Source organism: Suricata suricatta, chromosome 10 (assembly GCF_006229205.1).
Source record: "Suricata suricatta isolate VVHF042 chromosome 10, meerkat_22Aug2017_6uvM2_HiC, whole genome shotgun sequence".
In the NCBI taxonomy this organism is placed as follows: domain Eukaryota; kingdom Metazoa; phylum Chordata; class Mammalia; order Carnivora; family Herpestidae; genus Suricata; species Suricata suricatta.
Window position 1 is genome coordinate 83,763,784 of NC_043709.1, and position 13,460 is coordinate 83,777,243.

Below are 13,460 nucleotides of genomic sequence, written 5' to 3' on the forward strand. Positions count from 1 at the left end.
AGACAGAAAGAATTTAGAAAAGGATGTGTGGGGGAAGGTGACGCAAGCAGTGATGAGAGAAACAGAGAGATTGGGAAGGATTGTAGTAAAGAGAATGATGAGAAATGAGGAAGCTCTGATTCTCGGGGGAGCCCAGTGGCGACCAGTTAAGGTGAAACAAGTGAAGGGAACTACTCGTACACTTACTGTCATGAGCACAGGGTTATGGATAGAACTGCTGACTGAATGTACTGGACACCAGAAGTCACTGTCGCACGATCTGTTACTTGTGCTTGAATTTACAAAAGAGAGAGAGAGACCAATTATGCAGCCCTGTGATAGGTTATCAGCACAGTTACCACTCCAGAGGGGCACAAGACAGGGAAATAAGGGACATCATTATGTCCAGTTTACGTGCTTTTATGTTTTGACTAAGTTTAGGTGAGATATTTCTTTGCTATTATAAAACCTAGGAAATTTATATATTTTCATCTTCTTTTCAAGAAATAACTTTTTAAACTGCACATATGAATATACAGCCATTACTGTGGAAATTAGAAGCAACAAATAAGCAAATGAAGAAAAGAATAACCCAACCCCCATCATCTTATCACCAAGAAATGAAATAATTCGCAGTTTATTATAAATCTGACAGATTGCTTTTGTGAATGCTATACATTTACATTCGTTCTTGTCTGACACATTTCCAATTTTTCCAGGAGCGGTGGGTGATTGGATAAACTACTTTACGTCGAAGCAGAAGAGAGTATTTGATGAACTATTCACAGATAAAATGAAACACAGTGAACTAGCAAGACAGCTTGAAGATTCCTCTTAATATAAATGGGAAATGAAACCACTTTCCGTTTTATGTGATGCAGTACTTGGGGAATACATAAGTATGTTCTACCCATGTGAAAATCAGATATTTCTTTCAGTGAGAAAGGGACACTTCATGAATGTATCAAAGGTTTCATGTATGAGAGACTGTTATTAGCATATTTGGTGATAGCAAAAATTATTAATAAGAGGAAGTGTACAATTTTGAAATGGCTGAATTACATATCTGCTTTCAGGATACTCATAAGGAAAGGAGATTATTTATGTTCAGGAAATTCTATAAACTGCATTGATGTACAAAAGCGGAGAGGGGTTGTCTAAGATAACAAATGTCTGAGAAGTATTTATTTTCTGCCCATTTGGACATCATAACATCTAAATAAACATTTTCATTTCAACATTCCCTGGTGTCTGTGTAGAAATATTCGCCAGTGTCACAAAAATGACAAACATAATCTTACTGAGATGGAACACCTAAGCAGATTATGTCAAATGATCACAATTCGGTGCATGACGGAAATGAAGAATGAAAAGATACTCTTTCACATTAAAGTAACACTGGCATGGCATTCCAGTATTTTCTTTATTTTTTATAAAACCAGCTAAATTACAATTTTTCTTGGGATGCTGGGTGGCTCACTTGGTTATGCATCCAACTCAATTTCAGCTCAGGTCATGATCTCACAGTTAGTGAGATTAAGCCCTGCAATGGGCTCTGTGCCGGCAGTGAGGAGCCTGATTGAATTTCTCTCTCTCCCTCTCTCTCTGCCTCTCCCAGACTTGTACACAGACTCTCTCAAAAATAAATAAACTTTAAAACAGTTTTAAATTATAAGTGTCTTATTTTCTAGTTTGAAAAATATGAGGTATTTGTGGGTTTTTCCAGTAGCATTTTTAAAATTTATTTTTATTTTTTGAGAGAGAGTAAAAGAGTGCAAATGGGGGAGGAGCAGAGAGAATGGGACAGAGAAGCTCAAGCAGGCTCCACACTAAGCCCAGAGCCCAACTTGGGCTTGGTCCCATGACCCTGAGATCATGACCTGAGCCGAAATCAAGAGTCAGTTGCTAAACTGACTGAGTCACCCAGATGCCCTGCTCTCCCAGTAGCATTTTAGGATTAGTTCAAATCTCTATTTTTCTCTCTCTTCTGTAATAGTATTATTCTGTAGCTTTAGCCTAGAATACATTGTAATGAAATTTCAGTAAATTTAGTTCAGGATTCTTACCTAAATGACAATACATCATTTATGAACATCTACATCATACTGCTTATATGTGTGCCATAATAGCTAACTCAAGGCTTAGTGAGAAATCAAAACTGCATATTGTATATGACTCCGAGCTATGAACCCAAAGCGATGGGTTGAGTGAGTTAACTCAGTCAAAAGCACTGCTTTTGTGGCTCAGTGTATTGTGAATCCTATATTTTAGTAACAAACCCTTTGAAGTCTTTTGTATCAGGTTTATCACAATCTAGTAAGTATTTGATCTTCATAAATCTCTTACATATACATATTTGTTACAAATAAAATGTATTCCAGAAAGGCAATCAGGCGTGATCTCGGTCAAGTGTTCATCTTCATGCTGGAGCTAAAGTCACACATCGCTTTCCCTGATGTTGATGTGCAGAGAATGACAAAACCATCAAAGTAAAACAAGAAGATCTGATGAGACAGTGGGGCGGAAGACAATGACTGTGGTGGTAAATACTCCAAATCCCATGAAGCTATACCATCTCCGCACAAGATTGAAATGATTGAGGTGGAAAGAGCTGACCTAGGACTTTATTTGATTGTAGTATTTTAGATCTGTAGGTAACTTTGGGATCATTATAATCCAGTTTTGATAGAAAATTGCTTAAAGTCAATCATCTCAGAGAGTAAACAAGAGCTTTAATTCCCAGATTATTATTAGTTGGTCAAAATCATTTTTTGAGCACGTTCCATGTGCAAGGCCTTAGAGTGTAGGGACACATGATGAATTTGAGAGTCCCTTCTCTAGAGATGCTTACATTCTAATGGTGTTAAATATATATGTATATATTAAAAGAAAAGAAGCCTTTGCGATCTGGCAGGACCGGCAGGCGGCATAAAGAAGATGACTTAAGGGCTGTGGAGGACAGTGACTGCAGTGCGGCTGTAGCATGGGTAAGGAGGGGCTCGCTCCCTGGGCTTGGAGGCGGGGCAAGGGGTTCAGATTTCGTGCTAGCTGGGGGGTTTTCCATAGGGCTAGGAGAGCTCCTGACAGACACTTTTACAAGAGCATTCTGACCACTAGATGGAGATGGACGGGTGGGGGGGCCGTCAAGGAAGGAGGCAGGGGAAAATGGCTACTACAGTGGCATAGGTGAGAGAAGAGGGGCATGCAATGGAAAGATGGACAGTTTCAGGATATAATATGAATATTGAGCCAGTTAACCTAATAATACAGACATGTGAGACAGAAAAAAATAGGAGATGAAGCCTAGATTTTTGGCTACTCGATGGCATATCTGAGGGCAGCATTTATTCAGATGCAAGACTTGACAGCAGAATGATTTTGGTGGGGTGGATTGATGGGGGACTATGGATCAAGCCTTCTGCTGCGGCTATTTGAAATGTTTACCAGACACTAGGTGATTGGTTGGAAAGAAGAATCTCTGATGACTGCTGTTGTTCCCCGGCCAGTGGGCGGATGGGGTGGGAGGTGGAGCCAGCTCAGGAGGTTTACAGAACGCTATGGGAAGGAGTAACTGTGTGGTGGTGGCAACTGCTGGGGACATGCTGCACACTAGTTGCTCTGATACACATCCCCCCTGAGATTCCCCCCTTTTTCTTTTTCTTTTTTTTTTTAAAGTTAGTTAGTTAGATAGGTAGGTAGGTAGTTTATGCTCAGGGTAGCATGACCTGAGCTGAAATACAGAGTCAGATGCTTAGCCAGCCGAGCAACCCAGGCACACCACATCCCCTTTTCAAAAGTAAATCCTGGATCTCTCCCCCTGACCAACCCACTTTGTTTTTTTCAATACCTTGGAGCTGACGAAACAACTTATATACATTTCCTCATCCAAATTGCTACTCACTATTCCTCAGTTGATTCATCTGTCACTGAATTTTCACTCTTCTTCCTCCTGTTCTCTGCCCCTCCTCCCTAGTCAGTAAGTACTGCGAAATCCAGTATTCTTCTAAGATGTCACTAGGAGGCACCCTTTCACTTTCATGTATTGGTGCCTCAAAAGTATTCCAGCCATTACTGGCTTAACCCCAGCTCTCCGAAAGCTTGTGCTGATACTCGGTCCCCTGTCCCTGTTTCCATTTTCCCTCGCTGGCTCTCCAGTGACCCTTCCCTACCCACTCTTAACACACAGGCTTTGTATTATGAAGTAAATGTCTGAGTCCTATTCCAGTTTGTAAGGTCCTTGCCAGTTAAAGTCCATGTTCTGTTCATTTTGGTTTCCTTCACTGCACCCAGCCTGGTAGAATGCTCACAATGTGTGCTTCACAAATGCTGAGTGAGTTCACAGACCAGTTTAATTCCTCTCCTTCCAAAAATCTCTGTGCCAGTTCTGTCACCCACTGTGATCTTATTTTTGTATTCCCCTCTTAATTCATGTCTGCATTAGTTCTTTCTTCAACCCGATCCTATATTCTCTTCTATTACTACTTAACTATTCACAGCCTGAGTCTTTCCTTTCCAATTTTATCATATCCTTACAGAGAGGCTGTAGGTAGTTTGTTCAGTGACTGATGTAGCATATTGCCCTCAGAAATTTTTTGATAAAGATGTGCTGAATGTAGGAATAAATGAATGAATGAATGATTTAAATAATGAATGAACACATGTCTGTCTCTCTACCTGCTCAGCTTCTTGGGTGTGAATGCTTACAGTCACATTTAGTTCTTTGTTTTCCCTCCACTTTCTAAATCAAACCAGCTATGAAATACTATTGATTCTTGCTTTTTAATATCTCTTAATCCATTTGGTATGTAATGAAATAAATCTGGTGGAGAGGTCTGTGGGCATTTGTATAATGTATGTGTGCTTTTTTAACCTTACTTTTTTACAATTTTTTTTCTTTGCAATGTATATGATTGTAAAATACAGATATGTTTTTGTTTTTCAGCAGCTCACTCACACATTTATAAAATACTAACTATCAGTGTCAAAGAAGAATAATGTGGCATTTAAATAACATTCATGTTGGTTTTATTTATTTTTAGTTCAGTTTAACAAAAGAATTATTGATCCTTTTTCTAAATATACAGCAGATCTAGATGGAATTTTTCTAAGGAGTTAGTGGAAGAAGTAGGAAATGGCCCGTATGGCTATTTTGGAGGTCATTTTTATGGCCTGAGACAACCAGATGACCCAACTGGGTAGCTTTCAGAATATGTCTCCATCTCGTTAGCTCTGGTTCTCTAACACAGCAGTAATTCAACCATTTCCGTATTTTCTTTAGACTTTCGCCTTCCTGCCGCATTTCCCCATTCACTCAAGATACCCCAAAACATTGTTAGAAGGATTTTTAGTTCTATATTATTTATTGTGAAGAAAGACTAAAAATTACCCAAATTGAACGTTGCAAAGGACTTCTTCCAGTGCATATTAATGTTCAACGTATGAAGGTTGAACAATGACAGTATGCTCTTAAATCTTATTAGACTCTGTTACTTCCAATCAGCTGGTTAAAACGCCATCTTTTTTTAAGCTAGCTCTGTGATGACATCTAGTGGCCAAAATGTTAATCACTGAGATTTTTAAAGAACTTTTCTCAGCATAATAAATACTGAACACTGCATCTAATTGGTCTTGCAAAAGCATGAAATAATCCTGCATTAGGAATACCATCAATGAAGCATGAGTACGCCAAAATTCTTTAATACTATTTTGGTTGTAGAATTTTCCCAACCAGTTCAGACAGGCAAGCATACCTGGTCATCAAAGGTGACATTCCTAAACCAAAACTTTCACACTTGGATAAAGGGATTCATATCAGTACACAGTACACAAACAGAAGGCCAGACACAGGAGTATTTAACAGAGACTATTAAGACTTCACGAAAGTCATACCTGGCTCTTTAAATATTAGGAAATAATGAATAATTCATGAAGTAATTACTTTACCTAGTTCAACCCATATTGGTATAGGATGTATTATGTTTATTCATTTGTTTACTCATTCAGGAAACATTTCAAGAGAAGCAGACTCTAAGAGGGAGATTAGTATCTGGGGGTGTGGGGGGAAGGTCACTTGGAGTGACGATTGTAGAGTGAAAGAAAGAAAGGAAGAACAGGCAGAAGGAGGAGATGGGGGCTTCAGCTGACCCCACAGGGAACTCTGGAGCTAACAGGTTCCTTCAGCGTTGTCTTGGGGCAACAAGGCAGGACCTTTACCCTCGGTCTCTCCAGTCCTTGGATGTGGGCTATCCCTGGGAAGGCGGTGCCCACGGATCAAACAAGTGTCTTTCAGCTGAAGCAGTTTCTGCAGAGGGCTGACCGCGGAGGCTGGTCTGCCAACTGTCCCAGCCTCAACAGTTCCCTGCACGGCCCATCACAACACCCGCTACACTGAAGCTGCATGACGCTAACACAGCAGGCCGGTTTTCTGACTTTGGGGAGCTTAAAGATACACATTAAACAACTGAACACCCAGGTAAACGCTCAGGACTATGAAAGAAGACTGGGCTTCAAGAAAATAATTAGCACGGATGGAATAAAGAGTGGAAGGCTGGTGCTTAGCTCTTTGCTCGTTTCCTCATCAGAGTAGAAGGCCAGGGAGGACACAAAGGAAAGTGATAACCCTTGGGCTGAGAAGGGTTTACCTTATTCTGTGAGCAGTTCGGCATCACTGTAAGATTTTATGAAGGGAAGAGCAAGCACAAAGTAGACAGTTATGCTGTTAATATAATAGACTAAATTGGAAAGGCACTGGGTATTTCTTTTTGTTTTTTAATCTTTATTTATTTATTTTCAGAGAGAGCAAGAGAATGTGCTCAAGGGAGAGACAGACAGAGAGAGAGAGAGGGAGGGAGAGAGAGAGAGAGAGAGAGAGAGAGAATCCTAAGCAGGCTCCATGCTGTCAGCACAGAGCCCAACTTGGAGTTCAGTCCCTCAAACTGTGAAATCATGATCTTAGCCTAAATCAAGAGTCATATGCTTAACTAACTGAGCCACCCAAACTCCCTGATACTGGATATTTCAATGTCAACACAGGAAACAAGCATTTTCTTTTAAAGGTATCCCTAATTTGGCCCTAAATTTCTGGTCTCATTTCCGACCATTTCCCTCTACATCCTGTAGGTCCAGTATACAATGGACATCTCCCATTCTGTGAACATAGTATGCGAACCCCACTTCTCTGTGATTATTCTTTGACAACAATGAAATTTTCTAAAGTCTTTAAGGCCCAGCTCAAGTTTCACGTCCTCTTGAAAAGCTTTTTCTGTTTCCAGCCCTTTAAGAGTCTTAAGATGCCTTTATTCTGAGAATAGAGCAAAAGAATCCTTAATGTAACTCGCAAGACCCTGTATGACTTTGCTTCTATCGACTCATCTGACATCCTATTCCCCTATCTTTCTGCCAGTCTAAGTGGTGAACTTGCATCTTGTTTATCTTTTGTTTCTTCACAATATCTTTAATATGATAGATCCTTCATTATTGAATTTAAGAAATGTAAATAGTCCTCGTGGATAAAAGTTCATTATTGATAGTTGTTCTTCTTCAAAGAACTATAGAGTCTAATCAAGAGTATTTACTTTTTGGGACACCTGGGTGGCTCAGTTGGTTGAGTGTCTGACTCTTGATTTTGGCTAAGGTCATGATCTCACAGTTCAAGGGATTGAGCCCCATGTTGGGCTCTGTGCTGTAAATAAATAAAACTGTAAACTGTAAAAAAAAAAAAAAACAAACCCAAAAAAGTAAAAAGTATTTTCTTTTTCAAGTTCACTAATGTACTAAGAAACTTAGAAGTTTTCTGGATTATGATTTTGTAGCCAGTTGTTCCCAGAGCCCTAAATACCTAAGTATATCATAAATATGGCATATATTTCTCCTACGTAAAACTTTTCTTCTTCTAAATTAAACACCAGGGCATTTGGCAACTATAGAATTAGAAGGACCATATAAGGCAGTGTCTTATAAACCTCTCAGTTCATAGTCAAATACACCAGCTTGACAGTGTAAATGATTTGAAAAACGTTACTTAGCTACTTTGAGACAAAGTTGCAACTAAAATACAAATGTCTTAATTGCTAAACCAATCATCATCATCATCAACAACAACAACATTTAGAGGCCCTACATTAGTCAGGTATTCCTCTAAATATGCTACTTTTATTATCTGATTTAATCTTCACAATCCCACTATGTGATACTATTCTTAGCTTCAATTGGAGTCAGAAAGCTAGGACACAGAGAGGTTGGCTAACTTGCCCAAGTGTAAAATGTATAATAATTTCAATAACAAACCTCAAACAGATCTTTTTCCAGCTTCTCCAAATCCCAAATCCAGACATATCAACATATGTAGTACATTAAAAATAGAAATTCTTTCATTATGAAGTAGACTATCTCTTGATACCTTGGTCTGGGCTTGATGGTCAGCAACTTACCTCACTTTGACCATAATCACCCTGGGAAGATCACCCAAACAGAAAATCAGTATGGAAACTGAACCTGAATAAACTATAAAACAAATGGACCTAACAAATATATACACAACATTCCATCCAATAGCAGCAACATGCACATTCTTCTCAAGAATACATGGAACATTCTCTAGGAGAGATCATAAGTTTCAGCCACAAACCAATTCTTAACAAATTTAGGAATATTGAAATCATATCAAATACTTTTTCTGAGTATGATGGCATGGAAGTAGAAATCAGTAACAGAAGGAAAACTGGAAAATTCACAAATATTTGGAAATTAACACAGTTCTGAGAAACAAGTGGGTAAAGAAAGAGAAATATCTTGAGACAAATGAAAATGGAAATATAACATATCATAACTTACAGGTTGCAGCAACAGCAGTTCTGAGAGGGAAGTGTATAGCATGCAGTGTGTAGGTGTATATGCCTACATTAAGAAAGAGAAAGATCTCAAATAAATAACCTATTATTATTCTTCAAAAAATTAGAAAAAGAAGAACAAAATCCAAAATTAGCAGAAAGAAGGAAGTAATAAACATTGGAGCAGAATTAAATAAAATGGAGATTAGACAGATAATAGAAAAAAATAAACATAACTAGACTAACCAAGAAAAAAGGATAGGACTCAAATAAAATTATAAATCAAAAAGGAGGTGTTACAGTGGACACCACAGAAACAAAAGATTTTCAGACTACTATGAACTGTTGCATGGTAACAGATTGGACAACCTGGAAGAAATGGATACACTCTCAGAAATATACCTTCTACTAAGATTGGATTCTCAGGCAGCAGCTGGTTAAGTATGTAAAATCTCTTCTCAGAAGAAACTGGGAGATGGGTTTTCTTGGCCACCACCCTTTGCACTGAGCCCTGGGGGGATAGCCGGGCACGGGTTTGTGCACCTATGAACAAGTACTTCTTTGTTTGCTCTGTATAGTCTTTTGGGTCTTGCATACACCAGCCTTGTTGGCTAGGTGTTTTGGGGGCCTTTCCTTTGGGTGGAAGTCTTAAAATTGGGGGCACTAAATGTGGGGTCCAAATCCTTCACTCCTTATGGAGAAGTTGGGAGTTTCTGAATGTATGGCAGCATACCAGGGGTTTATGGCCAGCCCAGGGTGCCTCAGCCTTCCCTAACAGTTTCAGTGTGGGTATGCTCTCAATTGCCTGGCGTGGAGGAGCTGCTCACCAGTTCTTGGATTTATTTCAATTATTTAATTTATTTCAAAGGAAATTGCTCAATGTGTAGCTGTACATTTGACGTATCCATATATATGGATATATATATATATATATATATATATATACACACACATATATGTGACACATAGTTAAAATTTGAGGGCATTATAAAGCGCTTGGGTGACTCAGTTGGTTTAGAGGCTGACTCTTGATTTTGGCTTAGATCATGATCTCATGGTTTGAGTCCCACATTGGAACCTGCTTGGGATTTGTTCTCCCTTCTCCTTGTGCACTCTCTCTCTCAAAATTAACAACTTAAAAAAAATTTTTTAAATAATAAAAACATTAATGAAAAAAACCTTGAGGACATTATGCTAACTAAAGTTTGTCATAAAAAGACAAATACTGTATGATATCACTTATATATGGACTCTGATATAACTGAATTAGTAAACAGATAGTACATTCATGGTTGCCAGGGTCAATACATGATGGTGACCAGAGTTTAAAGTTCCAGTTATGAGTAAATTCCACATACAGCGTGGTGACCATAGTTTACAGTAGAGTGTTATTATATACTTAAAAGTTGCTAAGAGAGTAGCATCCTTTTTTAAAAGTTTATTTATTTTGATAGCATGTGTGAGTGAGTATGGGAGAGGCCAGGAGTGAGGGACAGACAGATCCCAAGCAGGCCCAACACGGAGCTCAAACTCATGAACTGTGAGATCATGACCTGAGTCGAAACCAAGAGTTGGATGCTTAACCAACTGAGCCTCCCAGGGGCTCCACTAAGAGAGTAGATCTTAAATGTCCTAAAAAACACAAAAAACAAAAACAGAGAGAGAGAGAGAGAGAGAGAGAGAGAGGAATGGTGACCATATGAGGTCATGGATGTGCTAACTTTACTGTGGTAATCATTTCCCAATGTGTACATATTTCAAATTATCATGTAAATCTTAAATTTATACAATGTTTTATATCAATTAATATCTCGATAAAGCTGGAAAAAACTAACCTAATAATTCAGAAAAAATAAAATACAGGCCAACATATAAGCTCACCCATTCTTTCCTCAGCTGTTTCAAGTCTACTTACCGATTGACCCATCAAAGGCATTCTTCATTTCCGTCACTGTGTCTTATTCCTAGCATTTCGTTCTGATTCTTCCTTACAGTTTCCATCTCTATATGGGCATTACCTACTTGGTCTTTCATGTCGTAGACTTTTTCTATCACATCCCTTTACATGTTAATCACAGCTTTTTATTTAGTTTTAGTTTTAGTTTTTAGGTTTATTGATTTAAATTCAGATTAGCTAACACACAGAGTAGTATTGGTTTCAGGAGTAGAACCCAGTGATCCTTCACTCACATATAACACCCAGGGCTCATCCCAGTAAGTGCCCTCCTTAATGAATCACAACTTTTTAAATTGCCTATCAGATAACTAACTTCTATGTCATATATGAGTTTTGATCTGATGATTGCATTGTCTCCTTGGACTCCGTTTTTTCTTGTCTTTTGGTGTGCCTCATAATTTTCTGTTCTTGAGAGTCAGATATGTTACCGAGTAAGCGGTAACAAGACAAATAGGTCTGTAGGGTAAAGACTTATGTGAATCTTGCTGGGAGTTGCACTGTATTTAACGCTTCTTGAGCTATAAATGTATGAGACTTCAAATTCCTTCAGTGTCCTTGTTTTGGCTTTGGGACTTCTTTTGGTATTGCTTTCTCGGAGTAAGTCTGAGTTTTATAGTCTTTTCAGCTGTAATCCAAATATTAAACTGGTGAGTTATGGCTGTGATGTCAAGGTGTGAAAGAAGGGAGCATTCTAAAATCTTCTAAGTCTTGTTTTTGAAGTGGGCTCGTGTTGGGAATATGGCTCTCACAAGTGTTTCTGTGCCTCCTCCATGGGGGCAGCTTCTCTCCTAGGACTTCTACTGTCCTTCCCACCTGTAGCTTTCACGCTGTTTCCTTAATATCCTCTCTCCCATTGACTATGAGCTTTTACCCCTTGTAGGTGGCACGGGAAGGCTGGAATGAGCTGGATGAAGTGGAATTCCCCTCCCCCAGTTGGGGAAAGCCTGCAGTTATTATTACTCAAAAGCCTTCTCCTGCAGAGTAGACCTTGGTTAGGGAGAAGGATCTGGGAGGGTGAGACTCCTGCCAGGGTCATAGTGGGATCTTTCTTGGATCCTCAGATCCAACCTGTGAGAACCTACTGGCATTCCTGGAGGAAAAGTGTGCCCCACTCCCATCTCCACGCCCAAACCCTGCCCATGACTGTGACTCACAGCAGTGTCTCATTCTCATCTTAGTCGATTCTCAACATCTAGAGATTCAATACTGCCAGTGGGGCACCTGGGTGGCTCAGTTGGTTAAACGTCTGACTCTTGATTTTGGCTCAGGTCATCATCTCATGGTTTGTGAGTTTGAGTCCCATGCCAGGCTCTACACTGACAGCATGGGGCCTGCTTGGGATTCTCTGTCTCTGTCTCTCCCCAAAAGAAAAAAATAAACATTAAAAAATTACCAGTCAAGGTCAAGTGTTCATATTTGTTTAAACCACCCAGCAGCTTTTGCTCTAGGTAAAGAAGTATCAGGTGCTGTATCTGCCTGGCTGTGTACATCTCTTCAGATTTTGGAATGGTTGTTTGATGTTTGACCTCAGTTCTCTGAGAGGTCCAAGAGACGTCATTGATTTTCAATTTGTCTGTTTTTTCTTTCTGTGAGGAAGGGATTGGTAATTTCTACATTCTTTACATGTCAGAGCTGAACATTTATTTTCTTGACTAAGATTCCCTACTATTGGGAACACAGGAAGTAGTTCAGTGAGGACTGGATGGTCTTATACCCGGCTACAGGTCACCAAAATGAAACAGGGACTCCAGTATAACTGTAGTACTATAATCATCTATTAGGCATAATACTCATGCAAAGTATTTACTTTGGGAGGTATTTGGCAGGAGCTTTTTGAGGAATGGACGATTTGTGTGATTAAAGGAAGAACTTGAGAAGAAGAGGCTAACAGAGGCATTGATGAAGAATTGCACAGAATAGTTTGGGGTGGAGGAACCCACAAGAATCAGGAGGAACTGAGGCTGGATTAGGGTGTGTTTAGAGTACACTTGGATTGGGAAATGTTTTATTATCAAATTCTGTGGTCAGCATGTAGTCATTAAGATTTTGTAAAGGGACATGGCAGGTTAACTGTTAATTAATTACCAAAACAAATTAATCTGGCAAAAGTATTGGAAAAACTGAGAGGAAATTGGGCTAGTAGTATCAGGGTCAAGATTTGGTGTCTGAGGAGAGATGAAAAGGTGACATTGAAGAAGGCTATCATGTGTCAAATGGTAAGATCAGAAATTTGAGAGGTGCAGTCCAGAGATCTGGCTTATAACAAGAAGATTTTGAGGTGCAGTCAGAACTTACAGCAGAGACTAGATTCTGGAATCACTGCATGGAGCTACATACAGCTTAAACTCTGAATATATATGTGGTTCTGGGAAGAACCAGAACTGGGGTTAGAATCTGTGGGAATGTGTACGTTTAAGAGGATAGGGCAGTGAAAAAGCCAGTGAAAATAAAGTCAGCAGTGAAAAAGCCAGAAAGACGGGAGAAAAACTGGGACAAGATACAATGAAAATTAGGGTAGAAGACATTCTTTTTTTCTCCCAATGATGTCTGGCCTATAAGGTCAGACTCTGAACTGTACAAATACACCCAGTCCTGAAAGAGGAAAAGAGCTTCCTGTATGACTTGGCCTGAATGACTTGCTTCTTGACAGAACTGAATTCTTTTTATACTAGAAATAGATGTAAATATTCCATAGG